General features: G+C 36.1%; 1 pseudogene; it reads right to left on the minus strand.

Annotated features, from left to right (window-relative positions):
- Positions 1–12,812: 12,812 nt before the first annotated feature.
- On the minus strand, positions 12,813–14,145 carry LOC144380563 (CTD small phosphatase-like protein 2 pseudogene; annotated as a pseudogene).
- Between the last annotated feature and the right edge of the window lie 309 nt (positions 14,146–14,454).

The following is a 14,454-nucleotide window of genomic DNA, read 5'->3' on the forward strand; positions in this document are numbered from 1 at the left end:
GTATGGACATTTTAACAATATTTGTGCTTCCAATTCATGAGCATGGAATATCTTTCCATTAGTTTGTGTCATCTTCAATTTCTTTCATCAGTGCTTTATAGTTTTCTGAGTATAGGTCTTTCACCTCTTTGGTTAAGTTTATTCCTAGGTATTTTATTAATTTCAGTGCAGTTGTAAATGAGATCATTTTCTTAATTTTACTTTCTGCTCCCTAATTATTAGTGTATAGAAATGTAACAGATTTCTATATATTCATTTTGTATTCTGTGACCTTTCTGAATTCATTTTTCAGTTCTAGTGGTTTCTTGGTGGAGTCTTTAGAGATTTCTATATATAATATCATGTCATCTGCAAATAGTGGAAACTTACCAAGTTGGATGCCTTTTATTCCTTTTTATTGTCTGATTCCTATGGCTAGGACTTCCAGTACTATGTTGAATAAAAGTCATGAAGCTGGACATCCTTGTCTTGTTCCTGACCTTAGGGGAAAACCTCTCAGTTTTTCACCATTGACTATGATGTTAGCTGTGGGTTTTTCATATATGACCATTACTATGCTGAGGTATGTTGCCTCTAGACTTACTTTGTTGAGGGTTTTTATCATGAATGGATGTTGTACCAAAGTACAACAAAGGCTTTTTCTGCATCTACTGAAATGGTCATACGGTTTTTATCCTTTCTCTTATTGATTGATTTGTGAATATTGAACCACTCTTGCATTCAGGGAATGAAATCCACTTGATTGTGGTGAATGATTTTTTAATGTATTGGTGGATTTAACTTGCTAATATTTTTTTAATTTAAATTCAATTAGCCAACAAATTTTTTATCAAATTGCTAATATTTTGTTGAGGATTTTTGGACTCATGTTCATCAGAGATATTGGCCTGTTCTCTTTTTTTTGTAGTGTCTTTTTCTGGTTTTGTTATCACGGTAATGTTGGCTTCATGGAATGAATTTGGAAATTTTCCTTTGTCTTCTATTTTTTTTTTTTTTTGGAATAGTTTGAGAAGAATAGATACAGGCATTAACTCTTCTTTTAATGTTTGGTAGAATTCACCTGTGCAGCCATCTGGTCCTGGACTTTTGTTGGGTGGGAATTTTTTGATTAGTGATTCAGTTACATTGCTGGTAATCAGTCTGTTCAAATTTTCTATGTCTTCCTGCTTCAGTTGTGGTAGGTTTTATGTTTCTGGAAATTTATACATTTCTTCTAGCTTGCCAATTTGTTGGCATATAATTTTTCTTTTCTTTTTCTTTCTCCAAATTTTTACTTAAAATTTCAGCTAGTTAACATACAGTGTAATATTAGTTTCAGGTATAGAATTTAGTGAATCATCACTTATATATAACACCCAGTGCTCATCACAACAAATGCCCTCCTTAATACCCATTACCTATTTAACCCACCCCCCCACCCACCTCCCCTCCAGTAACCCTCAGTTTGCTCCCTGTAGTTTAGAGTCTGTTTCTTGGTTTGCCTCCCTTTTTAAAATAATTTTTCAAAATATTTTCTTATAATCCTTTGTATTTATGTGGTATTGTTTCTTATTTCTCTTCCTTTATTTATGATTTTCTTTACTTGAGTCCTAGCTCTCTTTTTGATGCTTCTGGCTAAAATTTTACCAATTTTTTCATTTTTTTTTAAAGATTTTATTTATTTGACAGAGAGAGACACAGCGAGAGAGGGAACACAAGCAGGGGGAGTGGGAGAGGGAGAAGCAGGCTTCCCGCTGAGCAGGGAGCCCGATGTGGGGCTCGATCCCAGGACCCTGGGATCATGACCTGAGCCAAAGGCAGATGCTTAATGACTGAGCCACTCAGGTACCCCAATTTTGTTCATCTTTTGAAAGAATTAGCTCCTAGTTTCATTAATCTGTTCTATTGTGTTTTGTTTTTTTTTTTTTAGTTTCTATTTTCTTTATTTATTTTCTAATCTTTATTATTTCTTTCCCTGTTCTGACTTTAGGGTTTTTTTTGTTCTTCTTTTTATAGCTTCTTTAAGTGTAAGGTCAGGTTATTTATTTGAGATGTTTCTTACTTTTAAGGTAGGCTTCTATTGCTATAAACTTTCCTCTTAGGAAAGCTTTTGCTGCATCCCAACAATGTTGGACCAATGTATTTTCATTTTCATTTGTCTCCATGTATTTTTTAATTTTCTCTTTGATTTCCTGGCTGATCCATTCATTGCTTAGTAACATGTTATTTAATCTCAATGTATTTATGTTCTTTCCAAATTTTTTTCTTGTGGTTGATTTCTAGGTTCATAGTATCTTAGAAAAGACACATGGTATGACGTGGATGTTTTTGAATTTCTTGAGACTTGTTTTCTGGTCTAATATGTGACCTATTCTGAAAAATGGTCCATGTGCACTTGGAAAGAATGTGTATTCTGCTGTTTTAGGATGGAATGTTTTGAATATATCTGTAAGATCTATCTGGTTCAATGTGTCATTCAAAACCACTGTTTCCTTGATTGTTTTCTGAATGGATTATCTATCCATTGATGTAAATGGGATGTTAAAGTCCCATAATATTATAGTATTACTATCGATTAGTTCCTTTACATTTGTTATTAACTGCTTTATGTATTTGGGTGTTCTTATGTTGGGTGCATAAATATTTACAATTGTTATAGCTTCTTGTTTAAGGCTTTGTTTATGATTATATTGTGTCTTTCTTTGTCTCTTCTTATAGTCCTTGTTTTAAAGTCTATTCTGTCTGAAAATTCATTTGCATAAGTACTTTTCCATCTCTTCACTTTCAATCTTCATGTGTCCTTAGGTCTGAAATGAGTCTCTTGAAGGCAGCATATAGATGTGTCTTGCTTTTTTATCCATTCTGTCATCCTATGTGTTTTGATTGGAGTCTTTAGTCCATTTTCATTCAAAGTAGTTATGATAGATATATATTTATTGCTATTTTGTTACTTGTTTTGTGGTTGTTTTTGTAGTTCTTCTCAATTCTTTTCTTCCTTGATCTCATCTCTCATGATTAGGTGGCTTACTTTATTGATATATTTGGATTCTTTGCTTTTTTTTTTTATATCTCTTACTGTTTTTGATTTGTGGTTACCACTAGGTTTGTATATAACCTCTTCTGCATATAGCACTTTATATTAAGCTGATGGTCAGTTCAGCTTGAACCCATTCTTTACAGCATCCCTCCCTCCCAATGGCCATCCCACAAGACCATTTAGCTCCTCAACTTGTCTCTTCCCCTCCTCCCCTCTTCCATGTGGCCTCTTCTTACCTTTAATTGTGGAGTTATTCTGCCAGTTTGGGGGTCTTTGTTTGGGCTATTGCACTGATATGAGTATTATCCTGTTGTATCCATGGAATGAGGTGAGCTTAGGGTTCTGCTATTCTGCCAGTTTCCCAGCCTCATACATAAGTTTTTATCCAGAAGCCAGACTTTTCATTTTCATTACATTTTTTGAGTTATTTTTAGTGGTTGTTCTAGGGTTTAACATATCTGTCTTAACTTTTCAGCATTGGCTTCATATTTATATTAACTTAATTCCAGTTAGATATAGAAATGTTACTTCTATATAGCTGTATTCCCTTTACCTTATTTTCCGGTATTATTGCTATACATGTTAAGTAATAAATGTTGCAATCCCAAGAATACATTGTTATAATTATTGCTCTATATACTTCTTTGTCTCTTAAAGAATCTGAGAGAAGGAGAACAAGTATGTATGCATAGATTTTATTATATTAAACTTATTTATCATAGCTGATTCTTTTCATTTGTTCCTGAGAATTCAAGTCACCATATGGAATAAAGCCCAATACTTTCTCCAACCCATCTCCTTTGCACTGTTATTAAATATATTAAATTTCTATATATTATATGCCCAATACTGTTTCATAAATTGCTATTTATTTATTTATTTAAAGATTTTATTTATTTATTTGAGAGAGAGAGAATGAGAGACAGAGAGCATGAGAGGGAGGAGGGTCAGAGGGAGAAGCAGACTCCCTGCTGAGCAGGGAGCCCGATGCGGGACTCGATCCTGGGACTCCAGGATCATGACCTGAGCCGAAGGCAGTTGCTTAACCAACTGAGCCACCCAGGCGCCCCATAAATTGCTATTTAAATCAGTTAAGAAAATAAAGGAGAATAAGTATGCATCCATATTGTCTTTTATAAATACATAGTTGCTCTTACTGTTGTTCTGTTGTGTGTGTGCATGTGTGTGTATTCCAATTACCCTCTGGGGTCACCCACTGTCAGCCTAAAGAACTTCCCTTAACATTTCTTATATGGCAGGTGTGCTCACAAGAAATTCTTTAAGCATATGTTTTTCTGGAATGTGTTTATTTCACTTTCATTTCTGAAAGATCACTTTGCTTGACATAAGATTATTGGTTGACAGTTTTCTTCTTTAAACACTTTATTTCTCTGCCTTCTGGCCTCCATTTTTTCCGATGGGCAGTCATTTCATAATCTTATTGGGATTCCCTTGTAAGTGACAGGCTGTTGTCTTTTGATGACTTCAAGATTTTCTCTTAGAGTTTGGATTTCAACATTTTTACTGTGATGTGTCTGTTTGGCATCTCTTTGTCATGTTGGTATAATTAACGTTGTCCCAAATGTCTCTGAGATTCTGTTCACTTGTATTTATTCTATTTTTCTCTGCTATTTGATCAACCTATTTTCAAGTTTGGTAATTCTTTATTCTGAATTTTTCTAATCTACTGTTGAATCGCTCCAATGAATTTTTCAATTTCAGTTATTGTATTTTTCATTCCAAAATATTCATTTGGTGATTTTTAAAATAATTTCTATCTCTTCATTGATAATCTTTTCTTTGATGAGGCCTTGTCATAATACTTTTGTATCTTCTTTAATGGTGGTTCCTTTAGTTCTTTGAACATACAGTGGTTAATTTGTAATTATTGTTTGCTAAATCTAATATTAGGTCACTCTCACAGGTAGTTCTTTTTTTTAAGCACTGTAAATATTTTATTTCAAGACAGATAGAGACACAAAGCATAAAGATGACTAGGTATTCTAACAAAAATAGATTTTAGTGATTCTCATTCAGTCTGTAATAATATTTCCTGCAAGCAAAATACCTTCAAGTAAATTTTTTAAAAATGGCATGCTGAATTGCAGATGATTTCAACTATTTTTGCAGAAAATCTGTCATAATTATTTTTTTTGTACATGAAATCCACATTGCCTTTCAGTGTAGTTTTAAAATTAAGTATTATTTTAATTCCAGTATAGTTAACATACAGTGTTATATTAGTTTAGGAATACAATCTAGTGATTCAACAATTCTATACATCATTACCCAGTGTACTCTTTTTTTTATTATGTTCAGTTAGCCAGCATATAGTACATCATTAGTTTTTGATGTAGTGTTCAAAGATTCATTAGTTGTGTATAATACCCAGTGCCCATCACAACACATGTCCTCCTTAATACCTACCACCCAGCAACCTCATTCCCCCACCCCCCTCCCTTCTCTAACCTTCAGTTTGTTTCTCGGAGTCCAGAGTCTTTCATGGTTTGTCTCCCTCTTTGATTTCTTCCCATTCAGTTTTTCCTCCCTTCCCCTATGGTCGTCCACATTATTCCTTATGTTCCACATATGAGTGAAATCATGTAATTTTCTTTCTCTGCTTGACTTATACCAATTAACATAATCCCCTACAGTTCCATCTATATCAGTGCAAATGGTAGGTACTCATCCTTTCTGATGGCTGAGTAATATTCCATCGTATATATTAACCACATCTTCTTTATCCATTCATCTGTTGAAGGACATCTTGGCTCCTTCCACAGTTTGGCTATTGTGGACATTGCTGCTATGAACATTGGGGTGCATGTGGCCCTTCTTTTCACTACATCTGTATCTTTGGGGTAAATACCTAGTAGTGCAATTGCTGGATTGTAGGGTAGTTCTATTTTTAACCTCTTTAGGAACCTCCATACTGTTTTCCAGAGTGGCTGTCCTAGCTTGAATTCCCACCAACAGTGTAAGAAGGTTCCCCTTTCAGAACATTCCATCCTAAAACAATAGAATACTCATTCTTCTCAAATGCACATGGAACTTTCTCCAGAATAGACCACATACTGGGTCACAAATCAGATCTCAACTGATACCAAAAGATTGAGATTATTCCCTGCATATTTTCAGACCACAATGCTTTGAAACTGGAACTCAACCACAGGAAGAAATGTGGAAGGAACTCAAACATTTGGAAGTTAAAAAGCACCTTTCTAAGCAATGATTGGGTCAACCAGGAAATTAAAGAAGAACTTAAACAATTCACTGAAATTAATGAGAATGAAAACATATCAGTCCAAAACCTATGGGATACTGTAAAAGCGGTCCTAAGAGGGAAATGCATAGCTATCCAAGCCTCTCTCAGAAAACTAGAAAAATCCCAAATGCATAAGCTAAACTTACACCTAAAGGAGCTGGAGAAAGAACAGCAAATAAAACCTAAACTAAGCAGGAGAAGAGATATAATAAAGATTAGAACAGAGATCAATGAAATAGAAACCAGAAAAACAGTAGAACAAATCAACGAAACTAGAAACTGGTTCTTTGAAAGAATTAATAAGATAATAAACCTCTAGCCAGACTTATCCAAAAGAAAAGGGAAAGGACCCAAATTAATAAAATTATGAATGAAAGGGGAGAGATCACGACTAACACCAAGGAAATAGAAACAATTATTAGAAATTATTACCAGCAACTATATGCCAACAAATTAAGCAATCTGGAAGAAATGGATGCATTTCTGGAAACCTATAAACTACCAAGACTGAAACAGGAAAAAATAGACAATCTGAATAGACCAATTACCAGTAAGGAAATTGAAGCAGTAATCAAAAACTTCCCCAAAAAAATATGAGTCCAGGGCCAGATGGCTGCCCAGGGAAATTCTACCAAACATTTCAAGAAGAAATAATACCTATTCTCCTGAAGCTGTTTCAAAAAATAGAAATAGAAGGAAAACTTCCAAACTTGTTCTATGAGGCCAGCATTACCCTGATCCCAAAACCAGACAAAGACCCCATCAAAAAGGAGAATTACAGACCAATATCCCTGATGAATATGGATGCCAAAATACTCAACAAGATCCTCGCCAATAGGATCCAACAGTACATTAAAAGGATTATCCACCATGACCAGATGGGATTTATTCCTGGGATGCAAGGGTGGTTCAACATTTGGAAATCAATCAACATGATAGAGCACATTGATAAGTATCCTCTTAAACCCCTCTACCTATTTCACACATCCCCTCACCCACCTCCCCTCTGATATGCTTTATTTTAAATGAGTACCCTGTTAAAGTTATTATTTCTTCACCAGAACATTTTTTACTTGAAGCATACTTCAGAATACATGATCCTAAAAGATATGTGTATATATCTATGTATATCTATATATATATCTCTCTCTCTATCTCTATCTATATATAATGCATATCATGGGATGCAGCAAAAGCAGATGTTAGAGTGAAATTTATGCTATAATTGCTTGTATTAAGAAAAAACATTCAAATAAAAAATTCAACATTACACCACAAGGAAATAGGAAAAGAAGAAACTTAGCTGAAATTTAGGGAAGGAAGAAAATGACAAAGAAAAATTATAAATAAATAAAACAGATGCCAGAATAAACAATAACATAACATGGGATGTAATGACCAGTTTTTCCAAAACAAAAAACAAAAAAACAAAATTCGCAATGCTTTAACTACATTAACTAAGAAAAAAAAGAAAGACTTGAAAACCAAAATAAGAAGTGGAAAACAATACAACACATAACCAAAGAAATACATAGTGTAATAACAGATTACTATACATAATTATATACTAACAATCAGATAACTTAGAAAAAAAGGATAATTCCTAAAAATGCACAAATTATCACAACTGAATCATGAATCTTGAATCCAGGAAATAGGAAATCATCTTAGACCAATAACAAGAATGCAAGTTGAATGAGGAATGAAAAATTTCCCAGTACAGAAAAGACCAAGATCACATGGTTTCACTGATGAATTCTATCAAACATTTAAAAAAAATAATAAATGGCAATCTTTATCAAAACCTTACAAATAATGAAATAGAGGGAGCACATTCAAAATCCTTCCATGAAGCCAGTACTACCAAGATACGAAAGCAGGACGAAAACAAAGAACAAAAAAGTCTACTTTGTCCAATATAAGTATTGCTGCTCCAACATTCTTTTGACATCCATTTGTGTGATCTCCACTCCTCATTTTTGATCTGCAGGTGTCTTTAGGCGTAAAATGAGTCTCTTGTATGCAGTATATAGATGGGTCTTGTTTTTTTATCCACTCTGACACCCTATGTCTTTGGATTGGAGCATTTAGTCCATTTACATTCAAAGCAGTTATTGATAGATAAGTATTTATTGCCTTTTTATTACTTGTTTTGCCGTTTCTGGAGATTTTCTCTCGTCCTTTCTTGTCTTTGTCACTTTTGGTCTCTCTGCACTCAGAGTCCCATTGGATATTTCTTGCGGGGCTGGATTAAGGCTGGCCCCAAACTCCCTTAGTTTTTATATGTCTGGTAAACTCTTTATCTCTCCTTCTATTCTGAATGATAGTCTTGCTAGATAGAGTATTCTTGGCTGTGGATTTTTCCCATTCAGCACTTTGAATATACCATGCCACTCCCTTCTGGCTTGCCAACATTCTATTGAGAAATCTCCATCTAACCTTATGGGTTTTCCCTTGTAAATTAAGGACTTCTTTACCCTTGCTGCCTTTAAGATTTTTTATCACTATATTTTGCCAATTTAAGTACAATGTCTTGGTATTGGCCTGATTTTGTTGATTTTAATGGGAGTTCTCTCTGCCTCCTGGGTTTGGATGTCTGTTGCCTTCCCAAGATTGGGGAAGTTTTCAGTTATTATTTCCTGAAATAAATTTTCTGCCCCCTTTTCTCTCTTCTTCTTCTGGTACTCCTATAATATGAATGTTATTACATTCAGTGGAGTCTCTGAGTTCCCTAAGTCTATTCTCATGTTGTGTAATTATTTCTTCTTTTGTTCAGCTTCATTATTTTCCATTATTTTATCTTCTAGGTCACTAATTCATTCCTTTGCTTCTTCCAAACTAATGCTCATTGCATCAAGCTTGTTTCTAATCTTGTTCATTGCACTCTTCACCTCTTATTCTTTTTTAACTCTTTTATCTCTGTGGTAAGGGTCTCACTGATGTTTTGTATTCTTTTCTCAAGCCCAGTATCCTTATGATTGTTGCCTTAAATTCTCCATCTGTCATGTTACTTATATCTGTTTTGCTTAGACCTCTGGCTGTGTCCTTATCTTGTTCTTTCATTTGGGATAAATTCCTCCATCTTGGCATTTTCTCTAATTCTCTGCCTTCTTTGTGTTAGAAAAGCCATTCATGCCTCCTGCTCCTGAAAGTAATGATCTTAATGAAGAAGAGGTCATATAGTGTCCAGGGCCTGGTGCTTCAGGGAGTGTCTCCAGTGTGTGCTGTGTGTGCTCTGCTGTTGTGTTCTGGCTGCTCTATCCTTCAGGCCAGTTGTTTAGAGAGGCCCTACTTGACTGCTATGGGCAGTGTTTAGTCCCTGGCCTGAATGTGGCAAGTTTTAACTATGTGTGCTCTGGTCTATTTGTGAAATGAGACCTGACACCAACTCCAACAGAACTGAGGCCCTGCAGAACTCTCTGGTTGGAGATGTGTTTTGGGCAGGGGTTTGTCTTGGTCTTCTGGAAGAGAGGCCTGCCATGCTGCGATTGAGGCAGGGTTGGCTGAGAATGGCAGTTTTATGGGAGCACAGGAGTGGGGTTTGGTGTAAGCAAGTTAGGCAGCTAGCGTCTGTGCTGAGCTGCTTCCCTCAGGTGACTCTGCATTTATGCCATGGGGTAGGGGAGAGAAATAGCACTAGCCAGCTCCCCTGTTCTCAGAGAGGCATCTCCATGAAGCTCCAGGGAAATTCACTGAGACTAGTGAACAATCTCCCCACTGTGTGCCCCAGGTACTCCTCAGATTGATGTTTCCAAGCTGTCTGCCCCCTGAATTGTTTGCTTTCCTTCTTTCTAGAAGCAGAGTAGTGCCCTCTGGGCTCTATCCCAGCCAAGCCTGCTGACCTTTAAAACTCTAGGCTTTAAGCCCTGTTGGTTGTCAGAACTCACGAAAATCAGCCCCTCTCATTTTCCAAGCCAATGGCCTTGGGGAAATATTCTCCTTGTGTGTTCCCCTGTGTCCTCCTCTCTCTCACCCTTCTCCATGACCACAGCACCCTCCCCTCTGCAGTAGCCTCAATCTTTTTCTTCATTAAACCACATCTCTGCACTTCCTACCTTCTTCAATGTGGCCTCTTCTCTCTCTTTAACTGTGGAGTTTGGTCTGTCAGTCTTCAGGCCAATTTCTGGGGTATTTAGGATGATTTCATAGTTATCTAGTTGTGTTCTTGGGATGAGATGAGCCCAGGGTCCCCCTACTCCTCAACCATCTTTGATGTCTCTGTGATGAATCTGCAATAATTATTTTTAAAAGATTTTATTTATTTATTTGACAGAGAGAGACACAGTGAGAGAGGGAACACAAGCAGGGGGAGTGGGAGAGGGAGAAGCAGGCTTCCCGCGGGGCAGGGAGTCTCATGCGGGCTTGATCCCAGGACTCTGGGATCTTGACCTGAGCCAAAGGCAGACGTTGAACGACTGAGCCACCCAGGCACCCTTATTTTTTAATAAATAAGTAATTTCCACAAAATAGGCTGGTTGAACATGCTAATTAAAAAAAGATTTATCTATTTATTTGAGATAAAAAGAGAGAGACTGAGCGAGCAGAGGGAGGGGCAGAAGGAGAGATAGAATCCTGAAATAGACTCCTTGCTGAGCATGGAGCCCGACCAGGTCTTGATCCCATTACCCTGAGACTATGACCCAAGCTGAAATCAAGAGTCGGATGCCCAACCGACTGAGCCACCCAGGTGCCTTAAAGGTGCTAATTTTTGAACACTTCAGTATACATGCTGACTACATACACAACAGATAGTAGAGTAAGAAAATGCTCAACCTGATGAAATGTGAAAACCTTTGTTAATACAATGAAAACTGCTATACCTTGCGGTTTTTAAAATAAATAATACAAGGTTAAATGTTCTCCTTGTTTTAGGATTCATTTGAAAATGAAGCTGTATCTAATATGTAAAATGTGCAAATTTTATTAGTAAGCAATTAATATACATAATAACTAAATGAAATACTCAACTTGCACTTGTCCACCTTTAATTTCTAATACTATACTTTCTTAACAGGCATAGAAAATATCAAACTTCTCTCTAGAAGCAAGTTTTGTTCTTTGACACCCTTTAAAGAAAAGCAGTCTGAGCCTGTGGCACCCATTACAGAAAAGAAGCCTGAGCCTATGGCAAGTTAATGCAGTCGACAGGCAAAACATTCTAGTACATATTACACCTTTGAGTTAAAAAAAAAAAAAAAAAACCCTCCCTAAAAGCAGATTACACATCACTGTAAAAGTATCAACATCTCATGGTAGCTCTACTGGAGAATCAAGCCTTAAAGACCACTTTCTAATAGCAGAGAAAACCACCGTGAAGGCATATCAAGCACATTTATGGCTTGAATGTGTGCTATGCCACAGGATTAAGCATAGAATATATTAGTTACCAGAACGGTTGCACAGAGTTTTAACTTGATTATCACTGAGAACATAACAGAGGTACTCTCAGCCCATGCAAATCAAGTGAAAATATTAAGTCACTATGTTGAATGTTTCATTCCTGGAGAAAACTAAAGGGAACAGTAACCAAATTAAATGCAAAAGGTGGCCAAACTCATTCTCCTTAAGGATTCCTGAGCACAGTGATATCTGAGGCGTACCTTTATCCATTAAATCTGTGTGCCCATATTACCATTTGGGATATATGTCATCACAATGGTTTAAATCTTTTGAGTATTATTCATATATTTTTATCTACTCATTCTCTACACTTCTGAGAAGATTTTGCCTACAGTAAAATATTTTAGTAGCAAAGTGCAAATGAGCATCTTTCTAAATGGAACTTATATGGATTGAAAGTAGAGATTGTTTTTTAGCAAATATGCAATATGCAAGCAGAAAAGTAGGAAAATGGCATTCAAGTGTATGGCAAAAAACTAAAAATTGACTATTTTTAAAAAGCTATGAAGTGGCTTCAAACAAATATGCATTATGCAGGCAGAACAATAGGCAAATGGCATTCAAGTGTATTCTAAAAACCAAAATTCACCATTTTAAAAAAGCTATGAAGTACCTCAGCTAAAACACATAATGGAATTCTAACCTAATACAGGTCAGTAAATGTAAAAAACAGTTATAAACCCCAACAGGAAAAGTGACACTGTAACTGGAAATTTCTATTAAGATGAGAATCTTAAAGTAACAGAAAAGTGGCTTTAAATCCACTTAGAACAACAAACAGAGAAAGAAACACAAATCTATTTTCATCATTTTTTATTATAAAATCCTGTGTGACTACAGGTCAAAAGCACTTGTGACAGAAACATAATTCTATGTAAGCTAGAGATGTTCCATACATTAAAAAAATTGTTGCATGATTTCAAGGACTTTTTTGTTTCAGCCTACCTACTCTTTGTATTCAATGTGAAATAAAGTCTCTTTCTGTAACCATTGATTATCACTGACCACCACAATTAGGAAAAGCAAGATGGCTACAAAATGAACAATTTCAATAGTAATAACAATGTTTTGCCTTAGTCCAAAAAGGCCCTGTATTCTCTCTCCCTTAATTAATTTGGCAAGTCTTTGTATTTAATCTGGAAACAGCAAATCATGCAAGCAAAATTTTCCTCTGATATGAGGCTGAAAATCTCCAAGACTACAGGCTTCTACAGAAATGGAATCACTTTTAGGAGTACACTGAGATTTTAACCTACAAACCAGCTTTCTATAACGATTCCATTAAAAAAAAAAACTGATATGTAAAGGCTTGTGGTGGTTTGTCAACTGTTATAGTTTTTGAAAGATGTCTTCCAAGGATAAGTCCTTTGTATATGTTCCTTGTAAATGAACACAATGTTCACAGAAAGGCCAGTGCCTGATCAGTTGCCTTTTAGGGTCTAACACATTTAGATGTTATCGCTGTCTTAGGAATATTAAAAAGAACAATCTTATAATCTGAGATACTGGTTTCCAGGATTCCTGGAGGCATCGTCTTAATCTAACTGAAATCTGATCAATGATATCTTAGAAATGACTGCATCTTCTAGCTCTTTTAGACTACTGTGCATGCAGTTTTTATACACGTCCAAAAGTAGGCAGAATTCTGGGGTGCTTCTTTTTTTCAGTAGAAAAGCAGATTTCCTATCAGGTTGTTCTTCTGTTAGTAGCAGAACATATTGCATGACATAATAAAGGTCAAATACTTTCCAGTCTGACTCATAGGTGGCCTCTGCATGAGCTGATGAATAACTGCGATCTAGAGTTACTGGGGCTTAAAGGGTGAGATATCCCAAAGAACTGTTTCTTCTGCTTCTTCTAAACCATCATCGATAGCCTCACTTGAACAGCTTGATTTGACTTAATCGCTCCATTAGTTGATTGAGTACTACCAGAAGCGGTCTTACCCACTTGTTCCATATCAAGTGGTTTTACCATCTCTTCAGTTGTGCAGCCTGTCCTAGAGAATCTGATTCTGATGTGTCAGTTATTCAATGTAAAAAAAAAAAAAAAGTGGAAGACATGAGAAAATACGGACCCAATAATATAGTCCATCAGAGATTGCCAGAGGAAGGATTATGTTCTATTTTCCATTTTGCTTTACATGCTGATTTGTCGTTTCATAACCACCAAGTTTCGAGATGCCTGTTAGCCTTTTCTCCTGCTCTTGGTGTTGATGTGGTCAAATTATTATCCATGTCAAGTCCAATTCTACTTTGTTTCAATGGATTTTTCTCTCTTGTGCTTATGCTACCTATAATGTTTTGATAAATTGATGTCAACCATCCAGTTTCATTCTATGGTGGATTTTCTCCTCCTGAAGGCAGACTTTCATAAAATCTGAATATTTCCTTGTTGCTCTGGCAAGACATTGTGCTTGGATTTGGTTTGATTGCTAGGAAGCTTTCCTTGCACTTGGCCTCATCTTTTATGGGTGCTTCCTGTAAAACTGTCATGCCAGAAATATATCCCCAGGCTCCAGTGATGGTCCTGACTGCTCAATGTAAGCTGTCTTTCCTGCTTAGCCTCAGCAGCAATAGAACCATCTTCAGCCATTCACAATTTCTCACTTACTGACCTGTGGTTCTGCACAAACAGGACCCACAGGGAAAGCCAGGTATTTCCTTTTTTTTTTTTTAAAGATTTTATTTATTTATTTGAGAGAGAGAGAACGAGAGACAGAGAGCATGAGAGGGAGGAGGGTCAGAGGGAGAAGCAGACTCCCCGCCGAGCA

The sequence above is a fragment of the Halichoerus grypus genome, chromosome X (assembly GCF_964656455.1).
Source record: "Halichoerus grypus chromosome X, mHalGry1.hap1.1, whole genome shotgun sequence".
NCBI lineage: Eukaryota > Metazoa > Chordata > Mammalia > Carnivora > Phocidae > Halichoerus > Halichoerus grypus.